The sequence below is a fragment of the Motacilla alba genome, chromosome 1A (assembly GCF_015832195.1).
Source record: "Motacilla alba alba isolate MOTALB_02 chromosome 1A, Motacilla_alba_V1.0_pri, whole genome shotgun sequence".
Classification (NCBI taxonomy): Eukaryota; Metazoa; Chordata; class Aves; order Passeriformes; family Motacillidae; genus Motacilla; species Motacilla alba.
The window spans coordinates 18,102,960-18,119,489 of record NC_052031.1 but is presented as its reverse complement, the minus strand read 5'-3'; the positions used below and the strand labels follow the sequence as shown (position 1 = coordinate 18,119,489).

Genomic DNA, 16,530 nt, shown 5'->3' with positions numbered 1-16,530 from the left:
CTTTGCAAAGGCAGGCATTATTTAAATAGAACAAGTCTATTTTCTTCGTAACTACTTCCTTTCACTGTGTAACTTTTTACTTTTTTATTTTTTTTAAATCAGACTTTGAGTCTGATACCAAACTATCAATACAAGGGTATTGTCAGAATTGGTACTGTATTGTCAGAAATGGTTATATAAATGCACTGAAAGTTTATGCAACTGATAGTTGAAGTTTTATACATATAATCCTCATTGCAATTAAATATAGACATGTTAAATGTTTTATATTTACATACATACTGTAGTATCACAAACTAAAACACACAAAATATGTTCATCTCTAAACAAATGCAAATTTTTTCTTTGAAAAAAAGTAGAAAACAATTTAATATATTGTGTTATGGTATAACTGGATAATCATCCTGACTCCCAATCTAAGCTAAGCAATTTTTCACTGCCTTTGAATATGATGCTTAAAACAAGTAATAAGTGAAGGATGAAACCCAAAAAGAAATCTAAGCTTAAACTCATGCTGATCTATATAGAGACTTAGTTGCCTTTATGCTTTGATGTTTCTTTAATCCACTTTTCTCCAGTTGTCAGATATAAAACATCACGGGGCACATCATGAGCTCGTGTAATTTGTTATAGTGCTATTGAAAGTTAATGGAGCTGAAAGGCCAGCTGAAGGTCTGGCCCCATAACGCTTCAACTAATGTATACACATCTGTAGAGCTGAGCTATTACAAGTATCTTCCTCAGGAATGCCTTTCTCAAACACTTTTCCACTTGCATTTACCACAGATACCTTGCATCATATTTGGGGAAAAAGGGTGATGTGTCCCACTAATTAGCTACCATAGAACCAAATGAAACCTGAATTGCAAAATGTAGAAGGTCAACTTCTCCTATGCCTATTCTGGCATTCACAGTGCTCCAATTCATCTCATTTAGCAAACAGTTAAGAAGCCAGCTTTAACTTGCAATGAAGTTTCATAGTCCTAGCGATGGGAGTTGAGCAACAGCTTGTAACGAATCACTACCTACTACCATACCACTGCTTTTTCATGAGGTGGAGATCGCTGCCTCCAGGACACTGAAGACAGCAGGAATTCAAAATCCATTTTAAACTGAACTGACAAAGAATCATGTATGAATCAGCTTTCTGGTGTTGTAATGGTAATGTAACTGGGAGTGCTGTCTTTTTCCTAAAAACATATTTGCTGTACTATTAGCAGACATATTTTTTTCTTTTTTGTAAATGAAACACTGAAACCAACAGTGTGAAGCTCCACTAAATCATGTGCCTGATCCTGCACTTCTGTCACAACAAATGTAGACAGGGCCCCAGGGTGGGGGAAATCAGCCTAGCAGAAAAGGACCTGGGGGTGCAGATTGGCAGTGGCTGAACATTGGCTAGCATATGCCCAGGGGGCCGAAAAGGCCAATCTCATCCTGAGCTGTGTTAGCAGTTAGCGTGGCCAGCAGGAACAGGACAGGGATTGTCCTCCTGTACTCGGCACTGGTGAGACCACACCTCAAGTTCTGTGTTCATTTTGGGCCCCTCACTACAAGAACAACATTGAGGTGTTGGAGTGTGTCCAGAGAAGGGCAGCGGAGCTGGTGAAGGGTCTGGAGCACAAGTCTGGTGGGGAGGGGCTGAGGGAGCTGGGGGTGTTTAGCTGGAGGAAAGGAGGCTCAGGACGGACTTGTACTGCTCTCTACAAGAACCTGAAAGGAGCCTGAAGCCTGGTGGGGATTGGCCTCTTCTCTCAGGCAACCAGCAATAGGACAAGAGGATATGGCCTCAAGAGGGAGGCTCAGATTGGACATCAGGAAGAATTTATTCTCTGAAAGGGTTGTCAGGCATTGGAATGGGCTGCCCAGGGAGGTGGTAGAGTCACTATTCCTATGATTCTATTCAAGAGTATATGTATCATAATATTTCAAGAAATAACAGGACCTTAGTGCTATGCTCTAGTTGACAAGATCACAGGTGGTGATCACTCAAAGGTTGGAATTGATCCTGGAGTTCTCTTCCAACCTAAGTGTTTCTGTGATTCTGTGATATTTTATACTCAGGAACCTTAGATTGCCAACATGTCTGAATTAATATGATCTGTGGGTATACTCTTTGCATCCCTTCCCTCCTGCTTTGCAGGACATTTGGGTGAGTCGCAAGTATTGTGGTTTATGATTTCATGATTAGGACTTGATCTTTGAAGTCCAGCTTTATCAATGTACAAGTGTGTTTTCACTTTGACAGGAATGTAACTCCTGAACTTCATATGTGCTCTTTAATGAAATGTTTCCATTGAGATTGTAACTTGATTTAGAAATTAATTTTTGATGAGATTATAACTAGTAAATAGAAATTGAGGTTTGTTTTTTTTTTTCCTTAATGCTTCTGAAGACCATTAAAACTTTAATTACATACATTTAGCATCATGATTGAACAGAGTCTTACTAGCAAAGGGTTGAGTAAGCTTGTTTGGTCTGTGTCCCATGTTCATTATCTTTAAATACATGTGATGTTTATGAGGGTGAAACAGGAAAAAAGAGCCAAGTTCAAGTGTTATGTATGTCTTGTTTCTCAGCAGCTCTCAATATTCTACAGAGAGAATAACATCTTGATAATTAAATTGCTTCCACATCTGTGCAATGGTGTCAGCAGAATATTGCCATATTGCATATGTTTAACAAATTACACATAATTTGTCTTTATATTTTCATTATGGAAATTGCATTCATATTATTCAACAAGAAGTACTACCATGTAAGAATGAGACAAGGAAATGAAATAATAAAACTGATTTTGAATACTTGCAAGGTACATGCATTTTAACAAAGGCAATAAAAATCCTGTTTTGGCAAGTTACAAGAGAAATAAACAAAGCTGACATTCTGACTAAACTTATTAATGAAAAAATTATTTACTTTTGTACTGTTGGAAATGTTTATAGCAGTAAAAGATAGAAAAGAAAATGCAGTCCAAGGGGAATGCAGAACTTCAAGGTTTGATGAGGAGTGAGACTTGATGGAACAGCAGTGACTATGCCACAGAGCTTAGGGGCATAATTTGAGTTACTTGAAATTGCAGGTTAAATTTAATTGTGATTGTTATCAATTGTTTAGTGAAAACTGGTTTTTGATAAGTAAACCTCTATGGGTTTTTTTTGGATGGAGAAGAGAAGTAAACAAACCATCCCAAGAATAATTTCAAACAGTGATTGGTTAAAAAAAATATGGAAAATAGGCTCTCCTCCTCTGTGTGATGTAATAAAATTGTTTTTCCTTCAAGTAACTTTAGTCAATACCCTATGTCTGTAACAAGGAAAGAGATTTAAATTTTTTTCTGTTGCTCAAAGCTAACAAAGCACACAGAGCTGATACCTAGAGGTAAGGGCAACAACACCTGAGAATACAGTTCCTTATAGATTAAAGCAGGTTGGTCTGTTTAAATATTTGCATGACTGCATCCACTTAATTCTTATTCTATCAATTTGCATCCAATTTAGAGTGGTGCCTCAGGTGCTCATTGATTTCTGTTCTCTGTTGCCAGTCTCCTTTCACTCTGGCACTAAATACAAACAGAACATAAAAAATGAAGTGTTCCCTGCAGCTTTTCCTAGTAAATAATTTTATTACTTGGCATTAATCTAGACTTTTAATTAGTGAAGAAGTATACTGATGAAGGCATCTCTCTCTTCATACAACAAAAGATAAGTAGATACCACAAAGAACAGAAGCTAAATTTGGTGGATAGAGAGCAGTATCTCTGATTTCTGTGAAAATGTGTATACCTATGTTGATGGGTTCTAGGCAGCGTCACAGCTTGACACCAGATGAGGACAGGTTCTGGTCTCAACAAGGGCACCTAGTAAATGGTCAGCACTCAGAAAGGGAACATAATTGCAAGGTCCTTTGGAGACCATGAGATGCAGGTCTCCAGACATCAGGCATGAGATGGTGTCTTTAGGAGTTACAGTCTCTGCATTTAGTCTCTAGTGCTCCTCTTGGAGACACCCTTGCTCTCTCCTCTTTTAGGAAAACTATTATCCATAAAAATTATGGGTTTTCCTCACTGAATGAAATTTTTTGATCTTTGGAAAGCCCCAGTAAATCAACCTTCCTTTAATTTTACACTTAGGAAAATTGTTCATGAACCATAAAAGAGATAATCTAGACATAGTCCATGGTGATGCCTTTTCCTATTTTATGGTCATGGGCCTAAATTCTGCAAATAGTCCTTTGAGCATTAGGTTTTTTTCCTTTTATTCCTTTTTATTTATAGAATTTTTTCCCAAAAGGTGCTAGGGCACATTAACAACTGGATACTTAAGAAAACAAATGAACTGGCCAAGCTCAGGGGAGGAAGGCATCTGGTTGCACTTCTCTTACCTGGGAGTTTCTCTCTGAGAAGAGAGATTCCAGGAGGGTTGGGCAGGTAAAGGACGGGGCTGGGGCAGCTGCTGGCGCTCTTTGGCTCGGCTTTGGAGGAGGACAGCTGGAGCTGCTGCTGCCAGAGCCCAGTCCAGAGCTGCTGCTTCTGCCTCTGCTCATGAGGGCAGCCATGGGACTGGGGCCTCATTAACACCCACCTGACTAAAAGAGGGACCTGTCCCCACCTGCTCGGGTGCCCGGGATGCTGGGCTTGCCTGTCCCTGCCCTGCTGGGAGCCGGGCTGCGGTTGTCGTGCCCCCACTGCTTCTGAGTTTTTGCTGCACTGTAGCCCCTCACTCCCTGCCTGCTGAGACGTCCTGCCGGCCCAGCTTGCTGCTTCCGAGAGTCCTGCTGGGGCACGGGGACCGGCTGCCCCAGGGTTTGTGCAGCAAAGCCTCTCCTCCATCCCCTCCCGTCTGGGCCCAGCCGCCATCGCCGAGCGCTCCCGAGCCCGCGCCACAGCGCCCCCTGCAGCCGCGGGGGAATCACCGCACCTGCCCTGCCCACCGGCAGCCAGCAGCGCCCCTGCTGGCCGTGCCCGGAACTGCACCGCAGGGGAACGGGCCGCGGCCAGGACTGGGCACCGGGTTCTGTGTGGCGTTAGTGCTGCGGCTGCTGGGGTTTGTTTGCCTTGTTACACATGCTAGTAAAGAACTGTTATTCCTACTCTCATATCTTTGCCTGAGAGCCCCTTAATTTCAGAATTATAAAATTCAGAGGGAAGGAGTTTACATTTTCCGTTCCAAGGGATGCTCCTGCCTTCCCTAGAAGACACTTGTCTTTCAACCCAAGACAGTCCTCCTTGATTTTGTGATTCTTTGCTAATATAAAGTTGCCATAGCACTGTTATCTCTCATGAACATTGTTTTTGCAACTTTCTGGTGAGGAAAGATGCATATCCACATCATCCTACTCCAATGGAGACAGTGAGGCAGGTAGTCAGAGCCTTTACAGAGCTCTGCCTATTTAGTCAGCCCTGGTGAGACCACACAGGATCTTCTGTGTCCAGTTCTGAGCTCCCCACACAAGAAAGACATTGAAGCAGTTCCAGTGAGGAGGGTTACCAAGAGACTTAGATGAGCATGTGATGTGAGAGGAACGATACTTTTCAGTCTGAAAAAGACAAGGCTAATGGAAGAGTGCTTGTCTTTAACTCTTGAAGGAGAGGTTATAGAGAAAATGAAGATAAGCTTGGCTCAGAGGTGTATGGTAAAAGGATACAACATAGCAAGCATAAGCTGTAGCAAGACAACATCTAACTCAAGGGAGGAAAAAATACATTCTCCAAGAGAATGGTTAAGCTGTGAAAAAGGTTGTCCAAGGCTGTGGAGTCTACATCTTTAGATATATTCAGAGAGTAACTTGACAAGGCCCTTAGAAACTGAATAGAACTTTTAAGGTGATCCTGCTTTGTTAGGGAAAGGATAAGATGACCTCCAGATGTCCCCTCCAGCAGAAATTACTTTGTTGTATTGTGATCTTTCCCATTTCCCAAGCTGTGTAAAGACAGAACAGGGATCTTGCTACCTACCTCGGAGTACATTCTTCCTCCCCCTCCTGGTAGATTGGTATCCTACATAAAGTTCCCAGTGGTACTTCACCAACAGCTGAACAACAGACATACGTGAAAGATTATAAAGACCTGATTTTTAACAGATAGTCATCATTATTAATAAGCACAGCCCAAGGAGGGGAAAAAAAAAGCCTTTTAAATTCAAATGAAAGCATAGAAATATTTTCACTGGCTTTGTTCTTGTCTTTTTGTGGGGAAAAGAAAAAAAGTGCAAACCAGTGCAATAGCTATAGCTGTTTTCCCCTGCATATTTAATCCACCATTACCTGCATATGAATTGTGCACAAATAAAGAAATGAGGGACATGAAGCACGATTGTTAACACTTCAAAGAAGATTCTTCATCACTACGGGAGGCATTAGACATATTCCACTTCTCAAAATCCTTGAGAGCGAAGATCTGCAGCTTAGAATTCAACCAGTGGCTTTCAGCTTTTGACACAGACTGCCTTTATGAAGTAGAATTGAAGGAGTTTGAATGCTTGTAATGGATCCCTCTGAGAAACAGTATAATTGGTATGGCATTGGTCTGCTCTATTCCCTCTGCCTTTAGGGTAACTACTACATTCTCAGATTTCCCTTAAGATGAAAGGACTTTGGCTGACAGATGCCCTATACATTGAATGCATTGCTATAATCCAAACCTCTATGAGGAGGAAAAAAATTCAGTTCCCCTCGAGTTTTGGGAACTGTGAATTACATATCTGAAGAGAAATAATACCTTTCTAGCTATAACTCAAACCTATTTCCCCTTTTCTTTTATTCACTACTGTTAAATCAACATCTTACAGAGGAAGAAATTGCTAAGAGCTACATTGCTTAGATGGATGTTCATGTGCATCACCTTTTGTTTCAATGGTGTTTGGATGTTCAGCTGCAATTTTCTCCTTTTACCCAAAATAGTGTTGTCTGAATATTGTTGCATTAGGCTGTGAGAACAGCTGAGCAGCACATGGAATATTTAGCATCCTTTCACTTTGGTAAAAAGTATTTTCTTATTTTCCATACTTGTCTGCTTTTTTCTTAAGCTCCATTATGTTTATCTAGTTATCCTTCAAAACATATTCTTTCTTCTTACTAGTTCTTACTTGCCCTTTTTTTTTCTTTGCAGTTTCATTTCTATCTCCCAGTCAGCTTTTTGTCCTTGACATTTGCATGTTGCATTCTGTTCTTCTCTATTTATGTATTTCTTCTTATTTATTTCTTTGTTTCTGGTTTTGTTATTTTATCTTAATCCATCTTTGCACCTGCCCTTTCTCTCTTGGCTGATACTCTAATTATACTTTCCCTTACTAATTTTAACCTCTCCTTCCATGCAGAAAATGTCTATTCATCACTCTTTGGTATTTCTCTTTGGAGTGACAAGTCTGTTTCCTACCCTGTGTCCACTTTTGGTTTGCCACAGATCCTTTCTAGGGAGGATGAGAATAGTTTCTTGCTTTCAGTTACATGGGATCCTTTCTAGGGAGGATGAGAAAGTTTCTTGCTTTCAGTTACATGGGCTCCATATACTAATTTTCCATTTTCCTATTCCTTTACTATTGCTCTCTCTTCATCTTCTCCTCTGTAATGAGTGAAATTCCCCTGTATAAGTCAGCTATCAATAAGAATTATATATTGATGATGGTATCATCATCAGTCTGATTTGTTTTTATTATGCTTAAGTCAAAAAGGTGAGGTAGAAATGCAGCGACATTCACAGATGAGCAGAATGTTGTGCTCTTCTCTATACACCAGTGCAGACTTCAGACTGGAATTGTAGCCTGGATAGACTTTGAATGATTCAAGGAACTGAATAATTAAATTAGCCTGGCATTATCACGAAGAAGCTTGAGAAATGCAAAGGAAAACCGACCAAAGCAGGAGTGTAGAGTGTTTGCCTTTTTGAAGAGAATGTTTTCTTCTCTGAAATTTTATTTAATACAGTCAGGATCTTTGCTGGGTTATCTACATGAAATAAAATTTTGTTTGCATCTAGCTCAGACTAGGTCACTTTTTGAAACAGATGAGAAGGGTTTGGGTTATCTCAAAAGTTCTAAAGTGTGCATAGTGTCACAGTAGAAATAACAGTGATCTCTTCATATGTTCCTAATCTAATGTTGGGAGACCAAATTCTAATTCCAGTCAAGAAAATAATTTCACTACACTGCTAATGATTGGATAATTACAGTGGCGTTCAGAACAGAAGTCAGAGGCAAAGAAAGATTTGTAACAGGTGTAGAGGAAAAAAAGGAGATGACAAAGAGCAGATTTCTCTGTCTTGACAGGATTTTTCTTTGTCAGTTTGTTTTTCTTGAGGTAGAAGTACTCTTTTTTATGGTTTGAGTTTCTTTATTTTATCAGCATCTTGCTGGAGTACAGAAAATGCCAGTTGTTTTTTTTTTTTTTGCCTGAAGTACAGTGTACTTTAAGGAATGGCTTTCAGAGAGGATGGCGCAAGTGCATCACTGAAGTATTTGCTAGGACAAGTAATAAAGATATTATAATGATGAAAGTTACATCACGAGAGAAAAAGTTTATTCTATCCAAGAAAATGTATAAACTGCAGATTTCCTTTGAAAAGCTTTATTCTTGTAGTTTCATTGTTAATTATAAGGCAAGCATTGTTTTGATGTTCTAAGAAACTACTCTGAGAGAATGAGAACACAATTACACTCTTCTGTCTCTGTAGGAAAAAAGTATGCTTGACATTAGAGCCTAAGTGCCAGAAAACCTGTACTCTATTTTGTGTTTAAAAATTTCAAGGATTTCTTCATAGCAGTTTGCATGGTGCTATGTTTTGGATTTGTGACAACAACAAATCAGAGATACCAGTGTTTTAGCTATTGCTGAGCAGTGCTTCATGGGTGAGGGCCTTTTCTGTTCCTCATGCTAGTGAGGAGGCTGGGGGTGCACAAGGAGTTGGGAGGGGACACAACCAGGACAGCTGACTCCAAATACCCCAAGGGATTTTACAGGCCATATGGTGTCAATGCTCAGCATATAATCTAGGGGAAGATCATGGAAGGTGGCACATTTGGAGTGGTGGTGGTATTTTTCTCCCAAAGCAACTGTTATGTGTGGAGCTCTGCTTTCCTGGGCATGGCCGAACACCTGACTGCACATGGGAAGTGGTGAATGAATTCCTTGTTTTGCTTGGGACCACAGCTTCTGCTTTCACCAATAAACTGTCTTTATCTCAACTCACATGTTTTCACACGGTTACCCTTTTAAGCTTCTTCCTCAACCCACTGAGGGGGACTCAGTGAGCATCTGTGTGGGGCTTAACTGCCCTGTTAAAGCACAACAAATACTGCAATCACAAGGCACTTCAGCTTGAAGATGTGGTTCCTTTATTGAGTGCCTGAGAAGCAAAAATACGTGATCCTTTCACAATTTAATTATAGCAACCTATATTAATTGTGGTAAATAGGTTAGTAATTTGAACAACAGATAGTCAAGAGACAAAGGCAGAAAAACAACACAGTAGAAAGAAGAAAGGAAAAAAATGTTGGAATACTTCAGAAGAGATTTCAGTCTCCTCTCTCTGGTGCCTTTGTTTTTCTCTCCTTCCATTATCTTTGGTCACTTGTCTAGATCATGGCTCTTAGAGATCTTCAGACAACTGACAGGTCCATTAATTCCCTGAGTCCATTGATTCTCATTCTTTCTTTAAGGGAACTGTCAGGAAGGTATAAAAATTGGTAGGGCTCTTTGGCTCTTGAAGTGCTGGCTTAATACATTCTTTTAGAAGATGTCCAGTTAGATGTTTTAAATCTGCAGCTACAATACCATATAAAAAAAAGTTTGAGCCTTATTCTGTTTTTTGGCTTTAATTTCTTCCTCCCTGAGTGGTTAGCAAAAATAACTGTTAAAAGAACTGAGAAAAGTACAGACCACTGAATACTCTCTCTTTGTGGAGTCTTATAGACCTGTGTCAGATTATTAGCATTTTTCTTTATTAGGCACAGCAGTAAATGTATTTTTCATATTATTATTATTATTATTATTATTATTATTATGGTAACATTCTTGAAACTGCTATCCCATTGATTAGATTTGAGTAATAATTTTGAAAGTTATTAAGAAAGCAGTAACTACAGGACATGAATATGCAACCATTTGGTATGATCATGTGAAAAATTTGGAAAACCTTTCTAAAGCAGATGATATTTCAAAGCTCACAGAAACTATTTCAGATCTATACAGCTACTAACTACAGGAACACTTCATATTTATTTCAGTATCCTGTTGAAGCACGTCAAGAGTGTGCTGTCCTTCCAGTATCACCCAGCTCAGCTGTACAGTGTGACAGCTCACTCAAGGTCAGGAAAATAGTGTGTGCTGTCTAAAATACAGGGAAAGGGTTGGGGAGAAAGGAAAGGAATGGGGAGGCAGATTTCCTGGTTCAGGTTTGCATGGACGCTTCTGACACTGGGATGATCTGAACAAGTAATGTCCTGGCTTTGGTGACAGGGAGAAGCAGCATGTACTTGGAGATAAGAACTCGGTCAAATGTGACTGAACATCCTCAGGCTCAGTCCCATGGCAGTTTATTTGAAGTTAACTTTAAATATATACTTCATGATCACTGTTTCAGTAAACTGGAAAAAGATTTCTGTCTTTAATTTTGTCAAACTTTCTGTGTGCTCTGCAAGGTCTTGTCACTGATCCAGTCCCGATTCTTAAGAATGGAATCCTTCAATCATGTCCCAAAGTATTTTGTTGAACTTTTGATTCATAGTATTGTATAATTTTGGAATTGCATACAAATTATATGGATTAGGACTGTAATAATAAATTATTGCAGACTGGTTTTCCATTTAAAACTAATGTTATAAGTGGCTTAGTTACAGTAAAATTTGTATTCAAGTGCTCAAAAACATTAATCCTAAAATAAAGAGCTAATTTAATAATAGATTAAATGAACACATGATCTACTTCAGCACAGTAGGTGATCAATGTTTAATACACCCTTGCTAGGTTTATGTAAAGTCTAGTCACACCCTTCATTAAGATATGTTGACAGAGAAGTTGATTTAGTTGGACAAATACCAGGATTCAAAATCCAACTCTTAATTATGTTGTGTTATATATGGTGAGTGAATAAGAGTGTGGACATTAGCAGTGAGTAAGACTGTGGACAAATTGATTAACTGCAATTAAAATGCTTGTGCATATCTGTAAGACTATCCCACTTGTCTGAAAATGAATACTGCTTTGATGTGCAGCAAAGCATTTACACATAAGCTAACTGTATGCAATGCACACTGTAATTAGCAAGATGCATGCTTTGTTTTAATTGCTTCAAACACTGGATCAAACTGGAAAAAAAATTACCTGAATGATTGTAACATGTTCATTTTCTCCATCATAAATTTTGGGTTGAAAAAAATAATACCTCGTCAAAGAAACTGAAGATTGGAAAAGAAAACAAGGGTCAGTTTGTTGTTGTACATACTTATCTGTGGTAATATCACTGAAAATACCATGACAACAACAGTTTGATTCATAGGATCTCATGAAAATGCTATTTTCTACAAAATGAAGTATTATTAGACATGTCAAATATGTAAATGGATTTCCATTAAAACACCTCATAATTACACAGATTTAGTTTCTATTGGTAATAAATACGTATCTGTATGACAAAAATTGTAGTGTTTGGGGAGAGCTCAAGTGTTGCATGAGTGCAAATGTGTGTGTGTGTGTGTACATACACTTCAGAAAAAATTCCTGACTAGTGCAGAAATGAGGCACTAACTGCAGCTTCACTATTCAAATACAAAACACCTATCATTGCATCTAACCCTTTTGATACTGGCCACCAATTCCTTGGACAAATTGAATATTACCACTTAGATTCAAAAGACTGCAATGTAATTAAATGAAATTTACATAAGAGCATCTCTACTCCCATTTAAACTGCATGAGAATTAAAGAATAAGGAGGCAGATGGAAGCTTCTCACAAGACTTGTAGATACAGTTTTTCCAGGCCTCTGCATTTAAAATAAGGTGAATGAATAAAATCCCCTGACTAATACAAATTCACCCTGTCTGCTTGGGAGAGAAAGAGGCACCAGAGGCTTGTCCTATCTATTGTGTATTAAGTGAAATATTTCATCACTTATTTCTGGGTAATCAAAAGAGCTTTAGCCTAAGTGTAAGTTTGCTTCATTTGTACCCTATCACTTTTATTCAAAGCACTTCCTCTTTTTCTTCCCTTTTTAATAGGAACAATAAAAGAAAATGTAATTTATGCAGGAATGCAACATTTACAAAAGTTTTTAGATCAATAAATTTAGTTTCCATGACACACTGTAAAAGGGATTTGCTATATTGCATGCATGAAAAATGCATTATTTAGTAATCATTCTGATATTATGTTGTTCTAAATGCAAAGCTTGATGCAACTGTGCTATTAAAATATATTCCAAGGAATATCCCAGGGGTCTCTCTTGTCATTTTGGTTCAAGCTGGTGCATAAATTTCCAGTTGTAAAGAAAGATTCTAAGTTAATCTTCTCAGGAAGTAGCTGAATGGTCCTCATGAGTCCTTGCAAGGCTTATGAAGACAGTTTCAGGAAGAACTTTTTCTAGCAAGATGTATATTATATGAATTCAAACACATAATTCTACCTGTAATTAAGTGAAACTGTACTCACAAGTCCAAAGCCCCAGAGTATTTCAATGTAGGCTTCACAGATCAGAATGGAATCCTGAAAACACTAGAAATAGAACTGAATGGATTAATTCTGTTTGAATTGTTATTGTAATTCAAGGTGTATTCAACCTAATTAAATATCCCAAAAGAAATCCCCTTTTATATACAAAACTGAGCTTTATCTAGCAGGACACACATCCTCTGAAGTGAAGCAAGATCTCTACTGGCATAAATTTGGAATCTAAGTTGTGTCTTTGTGTAATTTTACACAGCTGAAACTGCCAAGAATTTAATTATTTATCATTTCCCTGCTGCATTTTGTCTATGGGATGACACAAATAGGAAAACTCTGGTCATTTTACCAGTGCTTCATCACCAGTGAAAAGTATCATGTAGACAAGTGTTTTCACACTTGACAATAGTGATCTAGGAAACTAACACCAATTTATATCACCAAATATCACAGTGATACTGTGGACTAATAGGCTTGGGGTTTTCTCTGAAGAAAAAAATGGATCCTCTTCTATGGAATCCTTCAAAGAATAGAAAAGAAACAAATATGTAGCTGTCCTTACAAACAGGATATTTGGGTTGAATCTGCACAGTCTTTGTATATATTGGTTGAATATATGGGTTTCTCAAACTCAGAACTATTGTATGAAAGCCTAATTCAAGGAATAGATGAGCCATTATGAAAGATTATTAACACTCCTTTTTATCCCCCTCTAAAAAAGTATTTTTTAATTTTTACTTTTTTTTTTTTTTAATATTATCATAGCACTGTTTTCCCTTCCTGAAAGGTTACAACATTTCATGCATCTCATTTCTTCCTCCTCCACCCTGTAATCCTTTGTAGGCACATATATGCCCCTTTTCTCACAGATACTCCCTCTAGCATGGATTATTTCCTTTCCCTTTAATCCTCACAGGCTGAGATGTTGCACTTAACAGCCTTACACAGGTTTGCATAGAAAGCCTCTGTTTAGTTGATGTGGGTCACATGGCTGCCAGGCTAGCTGGACAGAATTCAGGCTGGGTAAAAACTGTGCATTGTGTAGCAGGGAAAAATGACTAAATTCACATTGTCATAGCAAATGAGGACTAAAGCCATTTCATTTATAAATGATGTGATTATGTTAGACAGAACTATACAGTCAACCAAAAAAATCCCAGACACACACAAATTTATGAGCACCTACCTCTTGCTAATACACCAAAGTTATTACTACCTCCAGCTCACACTCACACAGCACCACAGTTACCCCCGGTAGCTGCTTAATCCATTGATTGTCCTCTTGCTCTTAGAGACATGGTCTGTCTCAGTAAAACAACCAGAGATTATTTTCAAAAATATTAAAAAGTAAAAAAGAAACACTTTAAGAAAGGGGAAAAATGGCTATTGAGAGGGAAAGAGAATTTTAGAAGTCATAACTGCCTATGTCATAACTGCCTATTTTATTCAAAGACATGCTGAACTCATTAAAAATAGACAGTAGAAATTGAGTCATCACAAAAACCAACTGATTGTAATTTATGAACCCTATTTCTTAACATATACAAACTCTTTTTAAAATCACACTTTACAACAAAATTGTAATTGTAACAAGACATTGCTGTGTGTGAAATATGAAGTATTATTTCATACTTTATTGCACCAATGGCACTTGTCTTTAACTGCATGCCAGGCAAGAAATGATATTCCATTATTCACATCTCACAGTGTCATCTTACTTATCCCACAGTGTCTTTTGGTTCACATATTTTCCTGCATTCTCAGCATTTCATAGGCCTCTCTAAATACAAAAGAACAATGCAATGTGAGTGCTCAAAGCTCCCATTGGAAGAGTATTTTAGACCTCATCCTGCAAATGTTTTGCTGAGATTTTTTTTTCCTCATAGTTAAACTTAGAAGAGTTGAAAGATTGAAAGCTTATGAACCATTTTACAGTTTGTCCACTAACTGCTTTCATTGCACAAGACCATTTTTACTGTTTTTTGACTTATTTTTCTTTTTGTGTGGGTTTTGTTTGGTTGTCTTTTTGTTTTTTAATCACAGTGTTCTGGCCTGTGGGGACAGTAGAGAGAGCTTGTGAGGCTTTCCTATCAGAATGTGCAGATGATGTGCAGGTGATAGAACTAACCTCACTCTGAAAGCCTGGTCTGAGGAATACCACGAGACCCTGAGTACTGACATGCATCAGAAAGATTTGTCATATTCTGAAGTTTAAATATAAGGCATTACATTTACATTTGAAGAACTCATCTGAGTTCTCCTGATCATTTGTGGAGAGCAAATACAATTTTTTTAACTGGTAAAACGTTGCAGGTCTACAGGAACAGAAGCAATAGCCATACAGATATAAATGGTAACAAAATGTGTTGCCTGCAAACTGATTAAGAATTGTAAATCTAAAGAGTGTTTTAAGTTGTCAGTATTCATTTAACACAATTTCAACAAGATTTGGAGCTAAGCAGTTCATGATGTTATTTTTTGAATCTAAGTAGAACTTATTACATCTTTGCCCAGTTCTTTCCAGATATATGTAGTTCTTTTTTAATTGCTTAGACTTTTTCTTTGCTTGAAAGTTATGTTAGGAAACATCTATCGAATTTGTGGTTTTGATCTATTTCTGTGCAGCTATGGATACACAGTACTGCTGTATTTAGAGCACAGTTGTATTTAGCTGAAAACAAAATAAAAAGAAACTGTAAATTTATTTCAGAAAGAACTTTTTAACATGAAAATAATATCCTAGGAGATCTGTTGAATGGAGTCAGAAGCAAGATAACACTTGGCTAAGAAATGAAATTGAAAGGCTTGTTAAGGCAAACCTATGTGTTGGAGCTTGGTTTGAAAAATTACAAAAGCAAAAATAGACACATTTGACTAACCCAAGGATCAAGTAGCTGACCAGCTGAGACATGGATAGATGATATTGTTTATCTTATGAACGTAGGAAGAAATATTCCAAGTAAATCATAGAGATTGGTTTGTCTTTCACACTTTAGCAATCCACAGAAGAAAACATAAAATACAGCAGCAAGAGACTAATAGTATATCCTGATTCTTTACATCAGGACATGTCTTTACATACATATTTTACTTTCATGGGATAGACCAAAACTTCTGTATGTAAAGCTCTCTTTTTTAACCATCAACAAATTTTAGCTCATAAAAAAATAGTTACTTGGATAGACATGAAATGCTATGTTTTAATAAACATTATTTAAACCTTCATTTTCTATTTTGTTTCTCTTCGTATTTTATTCTGTCTTTAAAGATAAATGAATTATAATATTATTAAGATTATTTAATCTAATACTTAAAAAAATAAACAAAAGGGGTAATGAAGATCCAAATTAATTTCTGTTATATTTCAAAACCAATGAAGTGTAGCACCAAAGGCCAAATCCTCTGTGCATTGACGGTTTTCCACTATGCTGAGGACTTCCTGTAATGAAGAATAGTTCGTAGAGAAAATAGCATGTTAGCCTTTGCCTAGTACAGGAGTCTCTGCATTTTACAATGAAACATGCACAAATGTTAATGTCTGAGAATGATGATGTTGAGTTTTGCTAACAATACGTAAGGATGTTATTTCCTTGGTGGCTTAAGATCTCTCAGTTATTCATGTAGCCAATAAACAAGACATTTTCAACTGATGCCTGTATGAGAACAGTATATGAACAGAGATCCAAAGTCCCCACACTCCAGCACTGACCATCTGCTGACACTGGTTGCAACAGAATCTGTGAAACACAATCATGGAATCACAGAATCATAGGTTTGGTTGGAAGGGACCCTAGAAACCATCTAGTTCTAAACCCCTGCCACGGGCAGGGATGTTTTTCATTAGAACAAGTTGCTCATAGCCTGGCTCAATCTGGCC

The 16,530-nt window shown here is 37.8% G+C and overlaps 1 protein-coding gene across 5 annotated transcripts in view; it reads left to right on the top strand.

Moving 5' to 3' along the window:
• Nucleotides 1-16,530, top strand: part of LOC119707842 (pre-mRNA-splicing factor ISY1 homolog) — a 51,918-nt gene that overhangs the window by 12,994 nt on the left and 22,394 nt on the right. The window lies entirely within an intron of this gene.